Source organism: Chiloscyllium plagiosum, chromosome 26, assembly GCF_004010195.1.
Source record: "Chiloscyllium plagiosum isolate BGI_BamShark_2017 chromosome 26, ASM401019v2, whole genome shotgun sequence".
Taxonomy (NCBI): Eukaryota; Metazoa; Chordata; class Chondrichthyes; order Orectolobiformes; family Hemiscylliidae; genus Chiloscyllium; species Chiloscyllium plagiosum.
Window position 1 is genome coordinate 37,029,231 of NC_057735.1, and position 17,516 is coordinate 37,046,746.

The 17,516-nt window shown below is 40.7% G+C and overlaps 1 protein-coding gene across 8 annotated transcripts in view; it reads left to right on the forward strand.

The window, feature by feature from the left end:
* LOC122563251 (alpha-1,3-mannosyl-glycoprotein 4-beta-N-acetylglucosaminyltransferase C-like) overlaps nt 1-17,516 on the forward strand; it is a 168,500-nt gene that overhangs the window by 71,071 nt on the left and 79,913 nt on the right. For 3 of the 8 annotated variants that reach the window (XM_043716882.1, XM_043716881.1, XM_043716884.1), the window contains exon 2: nt 2,319-2,462. The exons of the other annotated variants lie outside the window; for them this stretch is intronic. The gene's annotated coding sequence lies outside the window, so the exon portion shown is untranslated. The remainder of the gene's footprint in view (nt 1-2,318; nt 2,463-17,516) is intronic. 8 annotated transcript variants of the gene reach the window in all.

Below are 17,516 nucleotides of genomic sequence, written 5' to 3' on the forward strand. Positions count from 1 at the left end.
GATTGTGGGAAGAAACTGGAGCATCAGGATGAAACCCAAGCAGACACAGGGAGAATGTGCAAACTCCACACAGTCCCCCGAGGCTGGAATCGAACCGGGGTCCTTGGCACTGTGAGGCAGCAGTGCTAACCACTGAGCCATAATGCCGTATTGTGTGCTTTTTGATTTATTCTATTTTTGCTCAAAAAGCACAACTTCCAGGCAGTCAGTCTATATAACATTTTATAAATTCCTACTTTGGAAATAGAACCAGCCTGACTCAAGATTGGGAAACAGACAGCCTCTAGCCTCACATCTTTAATACATTGTCTGAGCTGAGATGTCACTTTTTTTATAAAACCATACATTATCTCGGGAATGTGATTTATAAGAATTTCTGGGATTTACATATTAATGAACCGAAACCTGCAACCCATACTAAAAGATGATAGACTTAACAGCAATCTAGGTTTATTCAATATCATTTTAATTGCATGACACTGACCGATTGCTATAAATTCTGTGTCTTATGATCCTGACCGACTAGTTACCTGATGAAGGAGCAATGCTCTGAAATTCAATACTTTCAAATAAACCTGTTGGACTATATCCTGATGATGTATGATTTTTAAACATTTCTTCCCAGTTTTTGTGTAAATCTTTTCTCTTCAGATAGTTATCCACTTTCTTTTTGAAAGCCATAATTGAATCTGCCACTTCACTATTTCCAACAATGCATTGCATGCCTTAAGCACTCACTACATAAAGGAGTTTTTCCTCAAGAAACCTTTTCGTTCTTTTACCTTCACCATGAATTAATGTCGCCTGGTTTGTGACACATCTGTCAATGGGAACGATTTCTCACTGGCAATTCCATGACAGCTTCTCATCATGATTTGGAACACCTTCCTCAATCCCCTTGCTTTTCTGATCAGAGCTAGTCCCACTTTTTCATCAATCCTAATAACTGGAAATTTACCAGTTCTAACAATCTTCAAGCCTAGAAGTTTTTTTTCCTCTTTATTGAAACCAAAAGTAGAGCTAGCAATCAGAGAATCATATGAATTAATAATATTCCCTAACATTCTCTTCCCCCATCTTGAACTTGAGGTCAAAAGTCACATGACACCAGATTATAGTCCAACAGGCTTATTTGAAATTGCAAGTTTTCAAAACACTGCCCCTTCATTGGGTGAAGTGACAAAGGGGACAGCACTTTGAAAGCTTGTGATTTTAAGTAAACCTGTTTGACTATAACCTGGTGTCATGTGACTTTTGATCTTGTGCACCCCAGTCCAACACCAGCACCTCCATGTCATGGCTATATTGAATTCAATTTTGCAATTTTATTTTTGTTTTGGAAGAATGAGTTGAGCAAACAGCAACAGCCTGCATTTACATAGCACAATTTAAAGGTCGCCGATCCAACTCTTCCCCTGGCCACTTTCTGATGGTGAATCTGACTGGGTAGATAAGAATGGAGTCGATGAAGTGTGGCACTGGAAAAAGCACAGCACTTCAGGCAACATCTGAGGAGCAAGAGAATCGACATTTTGGGCATAACCTTCTTCAGGATTGGAGAGGGGGAAGTTGGCTGAGAAATGAATGGGGGTGTTGGAATAAGGGGAATGGTAGATGGGATGATGATAGGTGGGAGAAGATAGGTGATTGTGGTAGGTCGGTCAGAAGTTTAGAGCAGATAGATGGGAAGGAAGATGGACAGGTAGGTTAAGTCAGAGCTCGGCTCCTCCTTTTTGACCTGACCCTAACCCTCGTACTTGGCTCCACCCTCTTGCTGTCATCTACCTGTCTATCTTCCTTCCCACCTATCTGAGGTGGAAACGAGAGAAACCTGCAAGTTCATGATTTGAGTAGGGGAAACAAGAGGGGTGCTTTGACCTGAAGAGCAAAGGGAGAAGAAGGAAATGGCAGAAATAGGTAACTAAATGGTCTCAATAGTGTGGAAGAGATCCTGTACCCCACTTTTTGAGGTGAGGATGGAAGAGCTGGGAGGATGTGTTTAAGGACACAATTTTTAGTGGAAAAAGAGAAGCTCATGATTACTTTTTGCGTTTCAATATGGTCCTGTAATAGTGTGCTGTTTCGACCAAAGGAAAGCAGAAACCAGTAGAGTGGTGCCTCATGGATTATTTCCTGATGCGACCACCCATTTTAACAATTCAAAATGAACAGGATACTCCAAGCTAATAAAACCAAAGCAACATAGTAACGTTATTTATAATTATTACCATTTGTGTATTATAGAGTAACAAATAACAATAGATTATGTATAAAAATCTACAACATGTAGACATCAGCTAAGCTCTTTATATTCGCAGGTGACAGAAGACATGGTGAAGCCAATCTTCCTCCATCTTTTCAAATGCAATAATCAGCTCCCTCTTTCACCACCCCCACCAGCCTGGGGTTGGCATGCCAGGTACAAGCCCCAGAATCTCAAGGAGTAAACAACCAAAACATGTGTAAGCTGTTAGATATATTTTGATCTCAAACCCAGAAAAGTGCAATGTGCACTATAAGCGCAGTTTGCCACACTTAAGTTCTATTATCAGCATTGATAAACGTTTCTGAAAACAATTTGTTTTTGCTTTTCAAACATTGAAGATATATTGGTAGATTGACTTTCTCCCACAGTTGAAATTATGATCGCTGAATTGCTTCAAGTTTATCAATGCATTTAGCTCCTTCACATTCACTATGTATATTGATTTTACTTGATTCCCCAATGTAGTTTCAGTTTCATGAGTTGAAATGAAGAGCATTTAACTGGTTCTTGACGCTGCATGAATGCCATAATTACAGTAGCTGACTGTAATTATGGCATTTAACTGGATCTAACTGCTGTAATCCAAGTCCACACCCTGTGTCTGAACCTTCCAGAGCAGACAACTGGGGCTGGGGAAAATATAAATGGTGCCAGTGGTTGCATTCCCTCAGTCTGAAATCCAATGTTTAGACTCTGGTATTCTAGGCACTTTATTCCTGACCATTTTTTAAAAATCATCAGTAAGAATAAATTTAATCTTCTTTAACAAACCATTTAAAATATGTAGCTGAAAATGTGTTGCTGGAAAAGCGCAGCAGGTCAGGCAGCATCCAAGGAACAGGAGAATCGACGTTTTGGGCATAAGCCCTTCTTCAGGAATGAGGAAAGTGTGTCCAGCAGGCTAAGATAAAAGGTAGGGAGGAGGAATTTGGGGGAGGGGCGTTGGAAATGCGATAGGTGGAAGGAGGTCAAGGTGATCTTCTTCCTGACCTCTCCGCCCCCACCCCACTCCGGCCTATCACCCTCACCTTGACCTCCTTCCACCTATCGCATTTCCAACGCCCCTCCCCCAAGTCCCTCCTCCCTACCTTTTATCTTAGCCTGCTGGACACACTTTCCTCATTCCTGAAGAAGGGCTTATGCCCGAAATGTCGATTCTCCTGTTCCTTGGATGCTGCCTGACCTGCTGCGCTTTTCCAGCAACACCATTTTCAGCTCTGATCTCCAGCATCTGCAGTCCTCACTTTCTCCTTGACCATTTAAAATATGTAGTCAGGTCTTTGAACTCAACAAAAGGCTCAAGGTGGGGGTAGTGCCTCTGAGAAAAGGAGTGGTGAAAAGTTAAGGTATTTTCCCTTTTTTAGGTGTGAGGGTATAATCGAGGACATGAGGGTATAATCTCCTATTTAAGTCAGATGAGGAGGAATCTCTTCTGAGGATCATGAATCTTTGGAAATCTCAAGAGGGCTGTCGAGGCTGAGGTTCAAAGCATATTCAAAGCTGAAATAGGCAGCTTTTTAATCAATAAAGGAATCAAAAGTTTTGGGGAAAAGGTAGGAAAATGGAGTTGAGGGATAGCAATTAGTCATGATCTAATTGTATGGCAGGGCAATTGATGAGCCAAATGGCCTACATCTGCTCCTTTTGTGATTAAAAAGGGAATCTTCAAACACAGGAGTGAAACCCATCCCAGCTCACCAACTACCCACTCTTCCCCTTTCCTCAATATTTACTGATCTTAACCTCAATTCCTTTTTAATATCCATATATTTTGTGCTAAAAACATTTTTATATTCCAATCTGCCTTTGCTAGCCGAGCAGCCAGGAGCAGAAAAGCTGTGAGGTTTGTTGCAGCTACTCACTTGCCCAATGCAGTTGTGTAATCTCCTGGTTTTTCCCACACTCTGACAGAACTATACTTACTGGCCTCCTCTTGTACCGATTGACGCAAAGACATCTCTGCAGCAGCATCTGCCATTCACCGCACTTCCAAAAGTGTGGAACAAAATCAATGGTTTGGAAATAGTGTTTAAGTGGTTCAGTGAAGTCTGGCAATAAATGGCTATAACCAGGTGGTACAGTATAACAATTAAAGATCTTTTGTGTAACCTTCAGACTTAAAGTAGCAAATGTCAGAATCATACTGGGGAACAACTCAGATGGGACAGAGTCATTATTTTGCTGGGAACAAACTCATCATGTATGGAGCCAAGAGTATAATTAAGCCAATCTGAGAGTCATTGCGATTGAAAGACCAACAGCTCTTCAGTTGGCAGTTTGGAAATGGCATGACTTAGAGTCATAGAGTCATCAAGATGTGCAGCACAGAAACAGACTCTTCGGTCCAACTCGTCCGTGCCAACCAGATATCCCAACCCAATTGGAAATGCTAAATTTCCCATGGTGTCCAGAAACGTGCAGGTTAGGTTGACTAGCCATGGAAGATGCAGGGTGGGTCTGGGTGGAAGAGTCATTGGTCATTGTGGCCAAATGGCCGGCTTCCATTTCCCTCCAAACCCTTTTTATTCATATACCCATGCAGGTGCCTTTTAAATGTTGCAATTGGACTTGGTGAATTTTTTGAAGAGTTATACAATGCATCAGATTAACCTGCAGATGCTGAGAAGATTATAGAATTTGGGTGATCCTGGGTTAGGTATTAATGCAACATAAAGACTTAATAACTGAAATTCAATTATCGATCTATCCATAATATGATGATCAATATTCCAGGGAGTGTTTTGAAGCTGGCTTAAGGAAGCTTGGAGTGTTTTAATCAGAAAGCTCTCTCTTAAGGTTCAATGTAACAGTTGAAAGACCAGTTGCAATGAGCAACCGAAGGTCATAAAACCAGCTTGGCTTTTATATCCCAACAAAAACAAATTAAAAAGTCACAAAAATGAGACGAGGCGACCCTGAGTGCTAAGCTCCGAAGGGTTAGATAGCAGTAATCTGATCGTCCAGATTGTGCTATTGCTGTTAACATCTTCCTAGTTGACATTGCCACACATCTGGTTTTCAGTAAGACAGTCTGGTGTAAAATGGAGCTGTCCAAAAATGGCCAGATTTGGATAACCAAGCACAGACCTTTCAACTCGTGTTACCTGAACGCCAACAGTAATTCCTTTGCCTGTTCACGATTATTCTGAAGTCCTCAACAGATAGAAAATCAAATATATCCAAATGTGTTTTCTTATTGAGTAATATTTTAAGATCTCTCCCTAATATTTTAATAATTAAGGAAATAAAAGCACAAAAGAATGACCAGTTTTCAGGACCAGTTAGCCTTAGAATCATAGAATTCCTATGGCATGGAAGTAGGCCATTTGGCCCATCAGGACACACTGATCCTTCCACCCAGACCCACCCTGCATTTTCCATGGCCAGTTGACCTAGCCAGCATGCCCCTGAACACCATGGGAAGTTTAGCCCTGCCAATCCACCCAGCCTGCACATTTTATAGAATGTGGGAAGAAACCCACGCAAACACAGCAAGAGGGTGCACACTCCACTCCACTCAGTTGCCAGAGGGTGCAGTGAGGTGGTAGTGCTAACCACTGGGCCACCGTGCTTTGCAGATGGGCTAATTATAATATTTAAAAGTAGCTTTGATTGAGAAACTGTTTTAATTTGCAAAGTTCTCACTCTGCTATTTAAGAGACATGAGGGGGCAAATCAGATGGTAGTTAGCATAACGTTTGTTGTGTGAAAATTGAAGAATTAAGCTGATCTAACACCTTGAAAGTTTTCTGTTTAAATGCAGACCTGGAGTTTGCTTAAGTATTTAGAGAGACTTAAGCAAACTCCATGCCCACATTTGAACAGAGAGCTTTTAACTTGTTAAGTATTTAGAGAGACTTATTGAATTCCAATGCCCTTAAATCATTGTTTGCATTCATTGGTGCTTGCATTGCCAGGAACATTGAGAAGAAGCAGGAAATGGGGCAATGTCTTTATTGTGGTTTGAGAGAACATTCACAATCCTTATTTTTATTCTCGCATAAATGTTCTTCGTGCCCTCAGTTATTTTTTTTCTCCACTGCACGTGAAGGAAAGGGAGATTGACCAACTAAACTGCTAATCCATTAGGTGCTCCACACCAGAACCTGTTTATTTTTACAGGTAATTGCAACTAATGGAAGTAAATAACAAAGAAGAATCATGTCTGTATAAATAAATATTTGTAAGTCACCAATGTGAATGGTTTCCCCTCATGTACTGTACTACACAATCTGTGGAAGCCTACGAAATATGAGAAAGTTGTAGAATTTATAGCAAACATGACCCAGTTCCAAGCGTTTGCAAGGAAGAGGAATAATGTAAATTCCTTCGAACTAATAAGAAAATCTCAAGTTTCTCCAAGTCCAGCTTGTTCAGTCTAATGAAATGGAATGCAAAAATGGATTAGGACAGACTACAGACTATGATTTGTATTTTTTTTAAAACAAAAGCCATCCTATCGTTATTAGAAAACACATTTGCCTATTTCAACGTGCAGAGGATATTAAATCAAGCTATTACAGTAATCCTCTTTCTAACAGTTCCATTTTTTGCATTTCATTCCAAGTACTACAAGGCAAACACACATTACTGCTTGACTGAGTTTTTGAGTTTATCAAACTTTTGCACTGCCTATTTTTTATTATCTGGGATGATGCTTCAGTATTAGTGACTTGTTAGTGTTGCATTTTGGGGGAGGGTGAAATTCCACTTGCTTGTTGAGGGATTATACTGCTAGGAATGGAAACTGCACGTGCTCCAGCCGAATACAGCCAAGCTTTCTCTGTGGTGATTGACAAAGCTGGTAAGCACCATGTGACATTTCACTTCATTGAAATGACTCATTTCAAAAATCTAACATTTTCTTGATCATCTTGGATGCATTTTCCCATTTAACCTCAATGTAGGTACTGTTTTGCTGTGTAGTTAATAAAGCCAATGTTTAAACTGTCCAAACACCATATAAATTTTAAGCTGAATGGAGAGTCTATCATCCATCAGGGCTGTATTCAGATACAGAAGTGAAAATAATATATGCTTAACTATTGTACCAGCCACCTTCTATTGATCAGTGCATTTGACGTAATACCCTCATCACTACACCTTTGGGGCATGTGGGATGTTGAATGTGCAGGACACCAATATGCTTCTATTTGCTTGATTTTAAAAGGAGGTATTTGCACAAATCTGAAAACCGGTTTCCTGTTTGCTTTCTTGCCAAGTGGCTGTTACATGTGAAGATTCAACAGGAGAGTTGGGAAAACAAGGCAAAAATTTGGGATACCCACATCAATCTCTGATCACAGTTGAATTGTGATTTGTTCTCTAATTGACCAGCACTGCAGACAAATTATCCATTTTATTTTCAGCATATCCTCTGGGAATAAACCCAATACAATGTCTTGGGAAAAGTTCAATTGTTTTAACAATTAAAGGAATTATATTATTTTGAGGAAATTAGGAACTCCTTAGGTGCTTATCTGAGCTCATTGTAACTACAGTTATCTGTGTACAAGGTTCCCATGATTACTGATTCACACCCTGTATTGTTTTCAAATTGCACATTGATTTAAATTATAAATCTATAGGTAGTTCTTCTATAATGCGATAGTTGGGTTTTTGTGCAACACCGCATTATGGAAAAATTGCACTTTAGAAACAATTTGGAGATGCCTATGTTGGACTGGGGTGTACAAAGTTAAATATCACACAACACCAGGTTATAGTCCAACAGGTTTAATTGAAAGCACAATAGCTTTCAGAGCGCCACTCCTTCATCAGGTCATAAGGGTTAGAAACAGTGATTAAAGTGTTGGCGATGTAATTGCGTTATAGTCAACACACGTTTTAAAAGTTCAGGCTTTAGAAACAGTGTCCCCAATTTGTCAATGACATTACTGCTAACTTGCATTAATGAAACATGCATTATAGTGGAACGACCTGTATTCTAAATTGTCATACCTGCAATGAACTTAGACCATTGTTTGGAAATCAATACATCCAAAGGTTTTATTTTAATGAAACTTATTTTTGTCCTTAACAGAACTCAGTTCTGAAAAAGGATCACTGGACCCAAAACGTTGACTCTACTTTCTCTCCATGTACTTTACCAGACCTGCTGAGTTTCTTCAATTTCTGTTTTTGTCTTTTCCTGCCCCTTTTAAGAGGCACTATTTACCAAATGTTCACTAAATAGTGAGTGTGCTATATTTATCCTGATGGCCTATGTCACAATAAAAGTGTTATCCTTACAGGGTATGGGTTGAAACTGCTGAGTGATGCAATATAGGTTAAGGCTGTACCAAGGATCCAATTACAAAGGGACAGCTTGGTGCTGACCACTAGTAAAGAAAGTGGGGGGTGGGGGGAGTGTGTCCACTTGGACCTTGAGCTGTTTAAAAGAAAAAGCTACACTCTCAATGCTTTTTTGCTGGGGGGGGATTGTAGCTGTAACAAAGTTGGGTCGCAATAAAGATTACCTGAACTTTAAAAAAAAATAAAAGCGTTATCTTGTCTTTGTTAACATAGAATTAAAACTAAACTGGAAGTATCATTGTTGCAAAAATACACTTGCACCTCATAGGCTGTTTGTTAATGTAAGTTTACCAGGAGACCATCAATGTGGCTGTGCAATGCAATTTTTTTGAAACAATCCCTCCAGGAATTGACTTTGCTTGTTGGGGTAAGAATCAAATAAAGGTCTATTTAAATAATCAGAATATTTTGTAGTTTTTAAGCTTACTGTGCACAAACACTTTGGGTAAGTGTAGTTTACAAAAATTGCTTTAATCTTCTTCAGTTTAAAGCCTTTCGCATTTTAGATGGGACAGCCATACCTGTCATCGTGATAGATAGCCATAGTGATTTAGATGGGAGTGCTTTCTCTCTATTCAATTACCATCTTAACTGTGGGCTATAAAATTAGGTGTATGAATTAAAATTTGCTTAGAGCTTTAGGACTTGTAATGTCAATGGAATACCTGATTCCCATTTTTCTCCAGAATGTGTCATGACATAGTAATGTGTATTGAATTGCATATTGGGTCTGAAATCATTACATGTCGCAGGTAACGAAGATTCAAACACTTTTTTTATCCCCACCCTCCCTATTGCCCTATAAGTTTATGTAACTTTTTTTTCTCAAGCACGTCACCCAGTTTTTAATTCCATTCTTCACCAGTTTTCCATACTTTAATATTTTTCACTCACATTCAGTTGTCTTTTAGAGGCTTCATAGCCTTTGTTCCAAGTGTGCAATTGTGATGGAGCATTCCACACCCTTCTTATCCACTGTGTAAAGTCTTGTCATGATCTCCATTTTAATTATTTTCCTGGTTAAGTTCTCTTTACTGTGAAGGCTTTTATTCCTATTTTTCCTGCTTTGTCAGGATTAATATGGCTATCAGTAACCCAAGGCAATATCCTAGTGGATATACCAAATTCTTAATTGAAACAAGAGACACTACAAAACATTGCTACATCTCCGGCTTACTCATACATGATTACAGTCACCAATGTCCTGATTAATTAGATTAGATTACATTACAGCATGGAAACAGGCCCTTCGCCCAACAAGTCCACACCGACCCGCCAAAGCGCAACCCACCCATGCCCCTACATTTACCCCTTACCTAACGCTACGGGCAATTTAGCATGGCCAATTCACCTGACCTGCACATCTTTGGACTGTGGGAGGAAACCGGAGCACCCGGAGGAAACCCACGCAGACACAGGGAGAACGTGCAAACTCCACACAGTCAGTCGCCTGAGGCGGGAATTGAACCCGGGTCTCAGGCGCTGTGAGGCAGCAGTGCTAACCACTGTGCCACCGTGCCGCCCAGTTTGACTACTGGCACACATCACAAATGTGCCGTGTATCACATCGGTCGGATCATTAATTCCTTTGGCCAACTGCTGTTTTCTCTGGAAAGAGGCTTATCTCTGGATTTTATCTCTGAACCTTGATCTCCGGCCCGTCTGTTCATATTGTTACATGTGCTGATTCCTTGCATCTTTCTGAGCATCCACTTAACTGTATATTTACACAGCACACCACCTATGATGACAACACTTCTTTCTTTTTGCTGACAAATGGTACATCACACATCTAGTGGTCTGAATCAGTTTTAACTTGGACCTTCAGACAGATGTGCTGTGTAACCAGTTCAGTTCATCTGCTGAGTTACAGAACACACATATGCACCCCTTTTTAAAAAGTGCTTAAGACATAGTCCAGTGATACCTATTGATTAGAACACCATCCGACTGATTGACCTTTCCCTAAGGTAAGCTTCTGCGGCTGACCCACCAAATTTTGGGCTGCTACCGAGAACTGTAGAACTTGGAGCACTAAAGAATAGTGAGAGTGCATGGAATTTGAAGTCTCAGACTATTCCGTTCAGCCGTCTTGAAGAGAGAAAGAAATGAAAAATAATTGTTTTTTTTCTCTGATTCAACTGACCAGGAGAGTCCCAAGTCCCAGTTTTGTCTCTACTGAATTTGTTATTCTCAACATAGTGTTTGTTAGTGAAATTTCTGCTGTCATAACCCTCCAGGTTAGATTAAATTCCCTACAGTGTGGAAGCAGGCCCTTCAGCCCAACAAGTCCACACCGACCCTCTGAAGAGCAACACACCCAGACCCATTAACCTACATTTACCCCTTCACCTAACACTATATGGGCAATTTAGCATGGCCTATTCACCTAACCTGCACATTTTTGGACTGTGGGAGAAAACAGGAGCACCCAGAGGAAACCCACGCAGACACTTCCTGATTTGTCAATTTTCCCACTTTCTCCTGAATATCTCAATGTCGAAAAATTAACAGCATGGAAAATAAAATAGATTCTTTATTTAATTGTAAAATTGCATGAAAGGGGCAAATTGTTAAATGATCAGCCAGCGCACTTGTGAGTACAGGCTGGGAAAATCACTATTCTGCATGAGAGAGTCAAACAGATCATCATGAGACCATTTTGGAGAGAAGCCTGAAATTGATGCTACTATCAAATAGCAGGCTTTTGTTCAGTGCTGCAATTTGCAATAAACAGCTTGACCTTCCACTGACAGCAGCTCTTGCTCTGCTCCATCTGAGAGCAGGTAATCAGACCTCCAAGCTTGTGCGCTCTCCTCCAGACATGGCCTTATTAATGCTCAGCTTGTCAGAAGCATGGAGACCAACAGCACTGACAGCACAGCCTCATAGATAGCCCACTTCTTTTCTCCCCTGTGATTCAGAAGACCCTTTAAAGATCCAACATATTTCTTCTTTCAAAGTCACCATTTGGAAGCTTGAACGTACCACTGCTTTAGATATAAATGTGACTTGTTCATATCTGTTTTATGTATATCAGATTACATTGATCTAAGGGGAAGTGGGTTACAGTGTTTGTGCATGACTTACTTCATTTCCTGCTATCAACTGTTCTCTGACTTAGAGCAAATACTTTGGCCTTGCCATTGTCCATATCAGAAATGGATAATATACTGAATTGAGACTTGCTGCAAATTGTATGTTAGTATTGTTGCAGTGGTAATGCAATTCAGGTTATCCACATCAACTTGAATCTTCATTTATTTTTTACTCATTGATTATTTCAATGTTTTCAAATTCTCAGCTCATTTTCAGCTTTTGTAGCTTTTTTTTCCAGGTGATGTTCATGTTCATTTTTCCAAAATCAGAAGCTGTCACACTAGACAGAAAATGATTAGGAGGAAGTAAGGACTGCAGATGCTTGAGAGTCAGAGTCGAAAAGTGTGGTGCTGGAAAAGCACAGCAGGTCAGGCAGCATCTGAGGAGCAGGAGAGTCGATATTTCAGGCACAGGCCCTTCATCAGGAATTTGTGATGAACATTCCTGATGAAGGGCTTATGCCCGAAACGTCGACTCTCCTCCTCGGATGCCGCCTGACCTGTGGTTTTCCAGCACCACACTTTTAAACAGATAAGGATGACCATTTGTTCCCATCTTCATTCACAGTCCAAATAAACCTATGGTCATAGCAGCCAGCAAGTGGTTCCATTGCTTTTACCTCATACTTTTCTCTCACTCAGAAATTCACTTGGTTGGACCCATTCCCAGATAAATCTTTTCCACGCTCTTCCTAGTTTAATAATATCCTTTCTATTGACATGCCATCAAAACTGCATGCAGTACTCCATTTGTGGTCTTACCTGTGAGGTGCAATTCTTGGCTTGCCAGGTTGGAAATGGTGCATGCTGGACTTCAAATATGGCAACCCAGACAAACAGGTTGCTGGAAGAATACAGCAAGCCAGACAGGATCAGGAGGTAGAGAAGTCAAAGTTTTGGGTATATATAATCATGAAGGGGCGTGGATAAGATAAATGGAGAAAGTCCTTTCCCTGGGGTGGGGGAGTCCAGAACTGGAGGGCATAGGTTTAGGGTGAGAGGGGAAAGATATAACAGGGACCTAAGGGGCAAATCTTTCACCTAGAGGGTGGTGCGTGTGTGGGATGAGCTGCCAGAGGAAGCGATGGAGGCTGGTACAATTGCAGCATTTGTAAGGCATTTGAATGGGTATATGAATAGGAAGGGTTTGGAGAGGTATGGGCTGGGTGCTGGTAAATGGGACTAGATTGGGTTGGGATATCTGGTTTGCATGGACGAGTTGGACCGAAGGGTCTGTTTCCATGCTGCACATCTCTATGACTCTATGACTCTAAATACCATCACAGGGGAGACAATAGTGAATGGTATTATTGCTCGACTATTAATCCAGAGATTCAGGTAGTGTTCTGAGGACCCAGGTTCAAAACCTGTGCTGGTGGAATTTAGAACATAGAACAGTACAGTACAGTACAGGCCCTTCGGCCCTCAATGTTGTGCCGACCTTTTATCCTACACTAAGATCAAACTAACTACATACCTTTTGTTTTACTATCATCCATTGCCTATCCAAGAGTTGCTTAAATATCCCTAATGTACGTGACTCTGTGATGACCGTGACTCCAGACACTTCGCAGCATAGTTGATTCTTCACTGCCCTCTGGGCAATAAATCCTGAATTCACATCCTGTAAATGAATGTTCATTATCACAATGCATGGCCTTTTCACATCAATTGAAAAGTCAACAGTATGCACACACAGACCCTTGATGTTATAGATGTACCAATATTTTACTTAAAAGACGACAACTTTTAAATGAACCAGGATACAAAATGGATGACAAAACAACATTGCTGAGGGATGGACTGTATTTCCATAAGGGAAGTACACACAGTACACATGAACTAATATCCAGTGTGAAAGAAACCTGAACAAACCTATTATGCCAAAAGGAATGCTGAGTACCACTTCTGTTTTGATGGTATCTTGAAAGCTTTGATAATGGGAATGTGGGGGAGAATCAAAATCCCTTTAATGTGGATTGCCTCAATTTTGTGCCAATAGCCAGCTGTTCAAACCACCACCTGGGAAGAACTAACATTATAAGCTTGTAACTGCCTTTCTGTACCAAACAGATATTAAAAGGCCTGTGGGATAGAATAGCTGCATCTCACCAAACATTTCTTGTCAAGCTCTGACCCCATCTGTTATAAGTTTTAGTACATCAAAGAGATGACTAATTTAAAACTAAAACAGACTTCAAGTGCCAAAGCTTATGTACTTTCGCTTTTACATTCCACTCTCCCCCTTCTCCACCCCCCCCCCCCCACCCCAAAAATCTGTAAGTTCTTTTGCTTGCATGCCAGTATGCAAATGTGAGTACATCATGGGCTTCGGACACAAGCTTTACTTTTAGAATTTTTTTAAACTGAGTTTTAAAAGTAGACTGAACTTTTTCTTTGTTTACTTAAAGTCTGGTTGTCTTGTTTCCTTACAACTTTACCTGCATTCAAATTAAATTGAAGAAGGCATGTCCTTTTTATATACTTGCTGAATTTATTCATCATCCTGGACTTGGTCATAACATACACAGATGTGCACACACTCTGGAACAGAAGCAAAAATAGAAATTTCTTTCCCCATTCCTTTAGTGTAGAGACTCCAAGACAGACTTTAGCAGCCAGCATTACTCTGGCTAACATCAATTCACTCCAAACAAATCACAGTTCAATTCTCAGATTCTTTCTATCTGAATGATTCACCACCACAATGGTACATTTCCACTGATCTGCTTGGGATAAAGTCTGCTCCCTAGCATTCAGATATTTTTTGCCAACAAGATTGCTTCCTTTCATGTCCATCATGCTTAATGGATGAATAAGACTTGATTAATTTTATTTTGTTTAAGGAGGTAGAATCATCTTGCGGCAAAAGGAAAATTTGTGAATGTTTGCCTTTGGTTTCATCTTCCAAAAGTGTTTTGAATGCTTTTGTTTTAATTGTAATGTGTTTTCATGTATTTCAATATTTTTCCACTATCTGCTTTTATTGGGTTTTATTAAGCCTTTACGTCTATTCCTGTATGTCAGCCTGTTCACAATCATAACTATAGGTCTGGAAACACAAACCATACTGAGCATTCTTTTTGTATTGTCATTACCTATATCAGGTCACGATTTTGTAAAAGGAAGAAAATTAGTCAAAGAAAATGGTCTGACGTAAAATCATTTATTTTTGTCTCTTTTGGAAATGTTTTTTGTTGCAAAACTAGCTTTCAGACGATGTGTTTGAATGTGAACAGACTTGGATACAGTTGAATGCCTGTTGATCAGGTATTATGTTACAATGCGAAAGCGAAGCAATATTTTCAACTCAAGGTCTGTGTAAAGATTTGTAGCTCATGTGCTGGGTTGCAATTGTTATGGGTATGTTCGCTGAGCTGGGAAGTTGGTTTGCAGATGTTTCACACTCTATCTAGGCCATCCTGTGTGCTGTGGAGCCTCCTGTGAAGTGCTGCTGTACTGTTGGTTGGAATTTATTTGGTTTTCTTCCCGCTGTTTCCGGTTGCTGGTTGCAGTCGTGTGTTGCAGTGGTCGGTATATTGAGTCTAAATCAATGTGTTTACTGATGGGAGTCCGTGGATGTGTGCCATGCTTCTAGAAATCCTCTGGCTGTGCTCTGTTTAGCTTATCCTATTATTGTTATGTTGTCCTAATCGAATTTGTGGTTCTTATCATCTGTGCATATAGCTACTGGAGACAGCTGATTGTGGCGTTTAGTGGCTGGTTGATGTTGATGAATGCGGATTGCTGGTTGTCCGCTACTTTCAACTTAATAGCGCAAACATTTCAAAGGCCGAACACCTAATTTTGCAATTGGTTGTTCGCTGGGACCATGCAGAAATCCTAAAGCCAGCTGACTGCAAGAATTGCCCAGGGTTGAAATTACTTCTGGGCAATTTTCCTGCATGTGGAATCTTCATTTTTGTTTATTTAAAAAAAATCTCTCAACTTCTGAAATTTTCTTTTAGGTTTCAGTTCACTTAAATTTAATAGTTGTCCATGAAAAGATGGTGTTTAATAACCTGCTGTAACTCATAGTTAGCTATTAAATTGAAAGCTGACTTACCATTGACCGCATTCCCTGTTATATACCATCTAACCTTTTCATTCCCAGCTCCTCCCCATTCCACCCCCACCCAATTAAATCTCACGGGACTGAAAACCCCTACCTGTCCCATTAAGCTTGCCACTTCCCTTTTTTTAAATGCCTGTTCCCCCACCCACACACACCCACCTTCAATTTTGGACAACACTGCTCCAGTCACCAGATCTGATCTCAACCGTCTGCCTCTACACATCAACAGTGCACCCCACCACCACCCCACCCTTGCCTGCTCCTGCCGTAACCTAACATTCTGCCCCCCCCACTTAACAACACCACATAAATTCACAACCACCACAATAACCTGCTAGCAACACCCTTCCCAATTCCTTCCAGAGACCTCCACTTCAACAATCCCCATTGCCCTGACCTCTGCTCACCCCCAATTCGATATCTCAATCTGCCTTTTGTCATAACCCACATCCACGTGACACGTTAACCCCCCACAGCTGACCTTCAGTACTTGCCTTTCCTTGGTAGCTATCAAATTGGCTGTGGGATGTTTTAATCTGGTGCACTTATTACTAGCTGACTGAGATGTGGTTGCTGAATCTTTGCTGATTCTCTCTACTGATTCTTGAAGTGGCCTCCACTGTTTCAGAGCAGGAGACTGCTATCCACAAAACTGTAAATTGTACATAGAACTGATCAATGTATAAAAATGGATTTTTTTCCCCCTGTTGGATCAGTGTTAGAAGTATGACTTTTTGACTCTGAAGGGAAAATCAGGGCCATTGGGTCTATGCATATTTTTATACATTCAACAGGTAGCATGTGTTTTGGCACCAGGTTGATTCATCCAGACGCCTGAAGTAACAACAGAGGCATGAATTCAAATTGGATCATTGCATTTAGTTCTAGTTAATTAAAGAAAACTGGGAATAAAGAACTAGAATTATGCCATGAATCAACCCAGATGGTTCACAGCTATTTTTTGGGGAAGGTAACTTACCATCCTTTCCATGTATCTAGTTTTTAAATGGGGTTTTTAAATGGCCTAGGAAGTCACTTAGTTGCATCAAAGCTGTTGCAAAAGTATTTAATCTATGTAGATGGCCATACTTTTAGAAGATGGCATGTCACCGCTTTCTCAATGAACAAATAGAGACGGAAAGTGAATATTAGCCTTGCCAGCAATGCCCATATCTTGTGAACAAATGAACTGGCAATTGTTGTGGAGAAATATTATCAGGATTCATAAAGCAGTACAACACGGAAACAGACCCTTTGGTCCAATTGATCCATGCTGACCAGATATCCTAAATTAATCTAGTGCCATTTTCCAGCACGTGGTTCATATTCCTCAAACCTTCCTGTTCATATACCCATCCCTATGCCCTATAAATGTTATTGTGGATTAGTGGTGCTGGAAGAGCACAGCAGTTCAGGCAGCATCCAAGGAGCTTCGAAATCAACGTTTCGGGCAAAAGCCCTTCATCAGGAATAAAGGCAGAGAGCCTGGCGCGTGGAGAGATAAGCTAGAGGAGGGTGGGGGTGGGGAGAAAGTAGCATAGAGTACAATGGGTGAGTGGGGGAGGGGATGAAGGTGATAGGTCAGGGAGAAGAGGGTGGAGTGGATAGGTGGAAAAGGAAATTTTCAGCAACACATTTTCAGCTCTGATCTCCAGCATCTGCAGACCTCACTTTCTCCGGAAAAGGAGATAGGCAGGTAGGACAAGTCCGGACAAGGCATGGGGACAGTGCTGAGCTGGACGTTTGGAACTAGGGTGAGGTG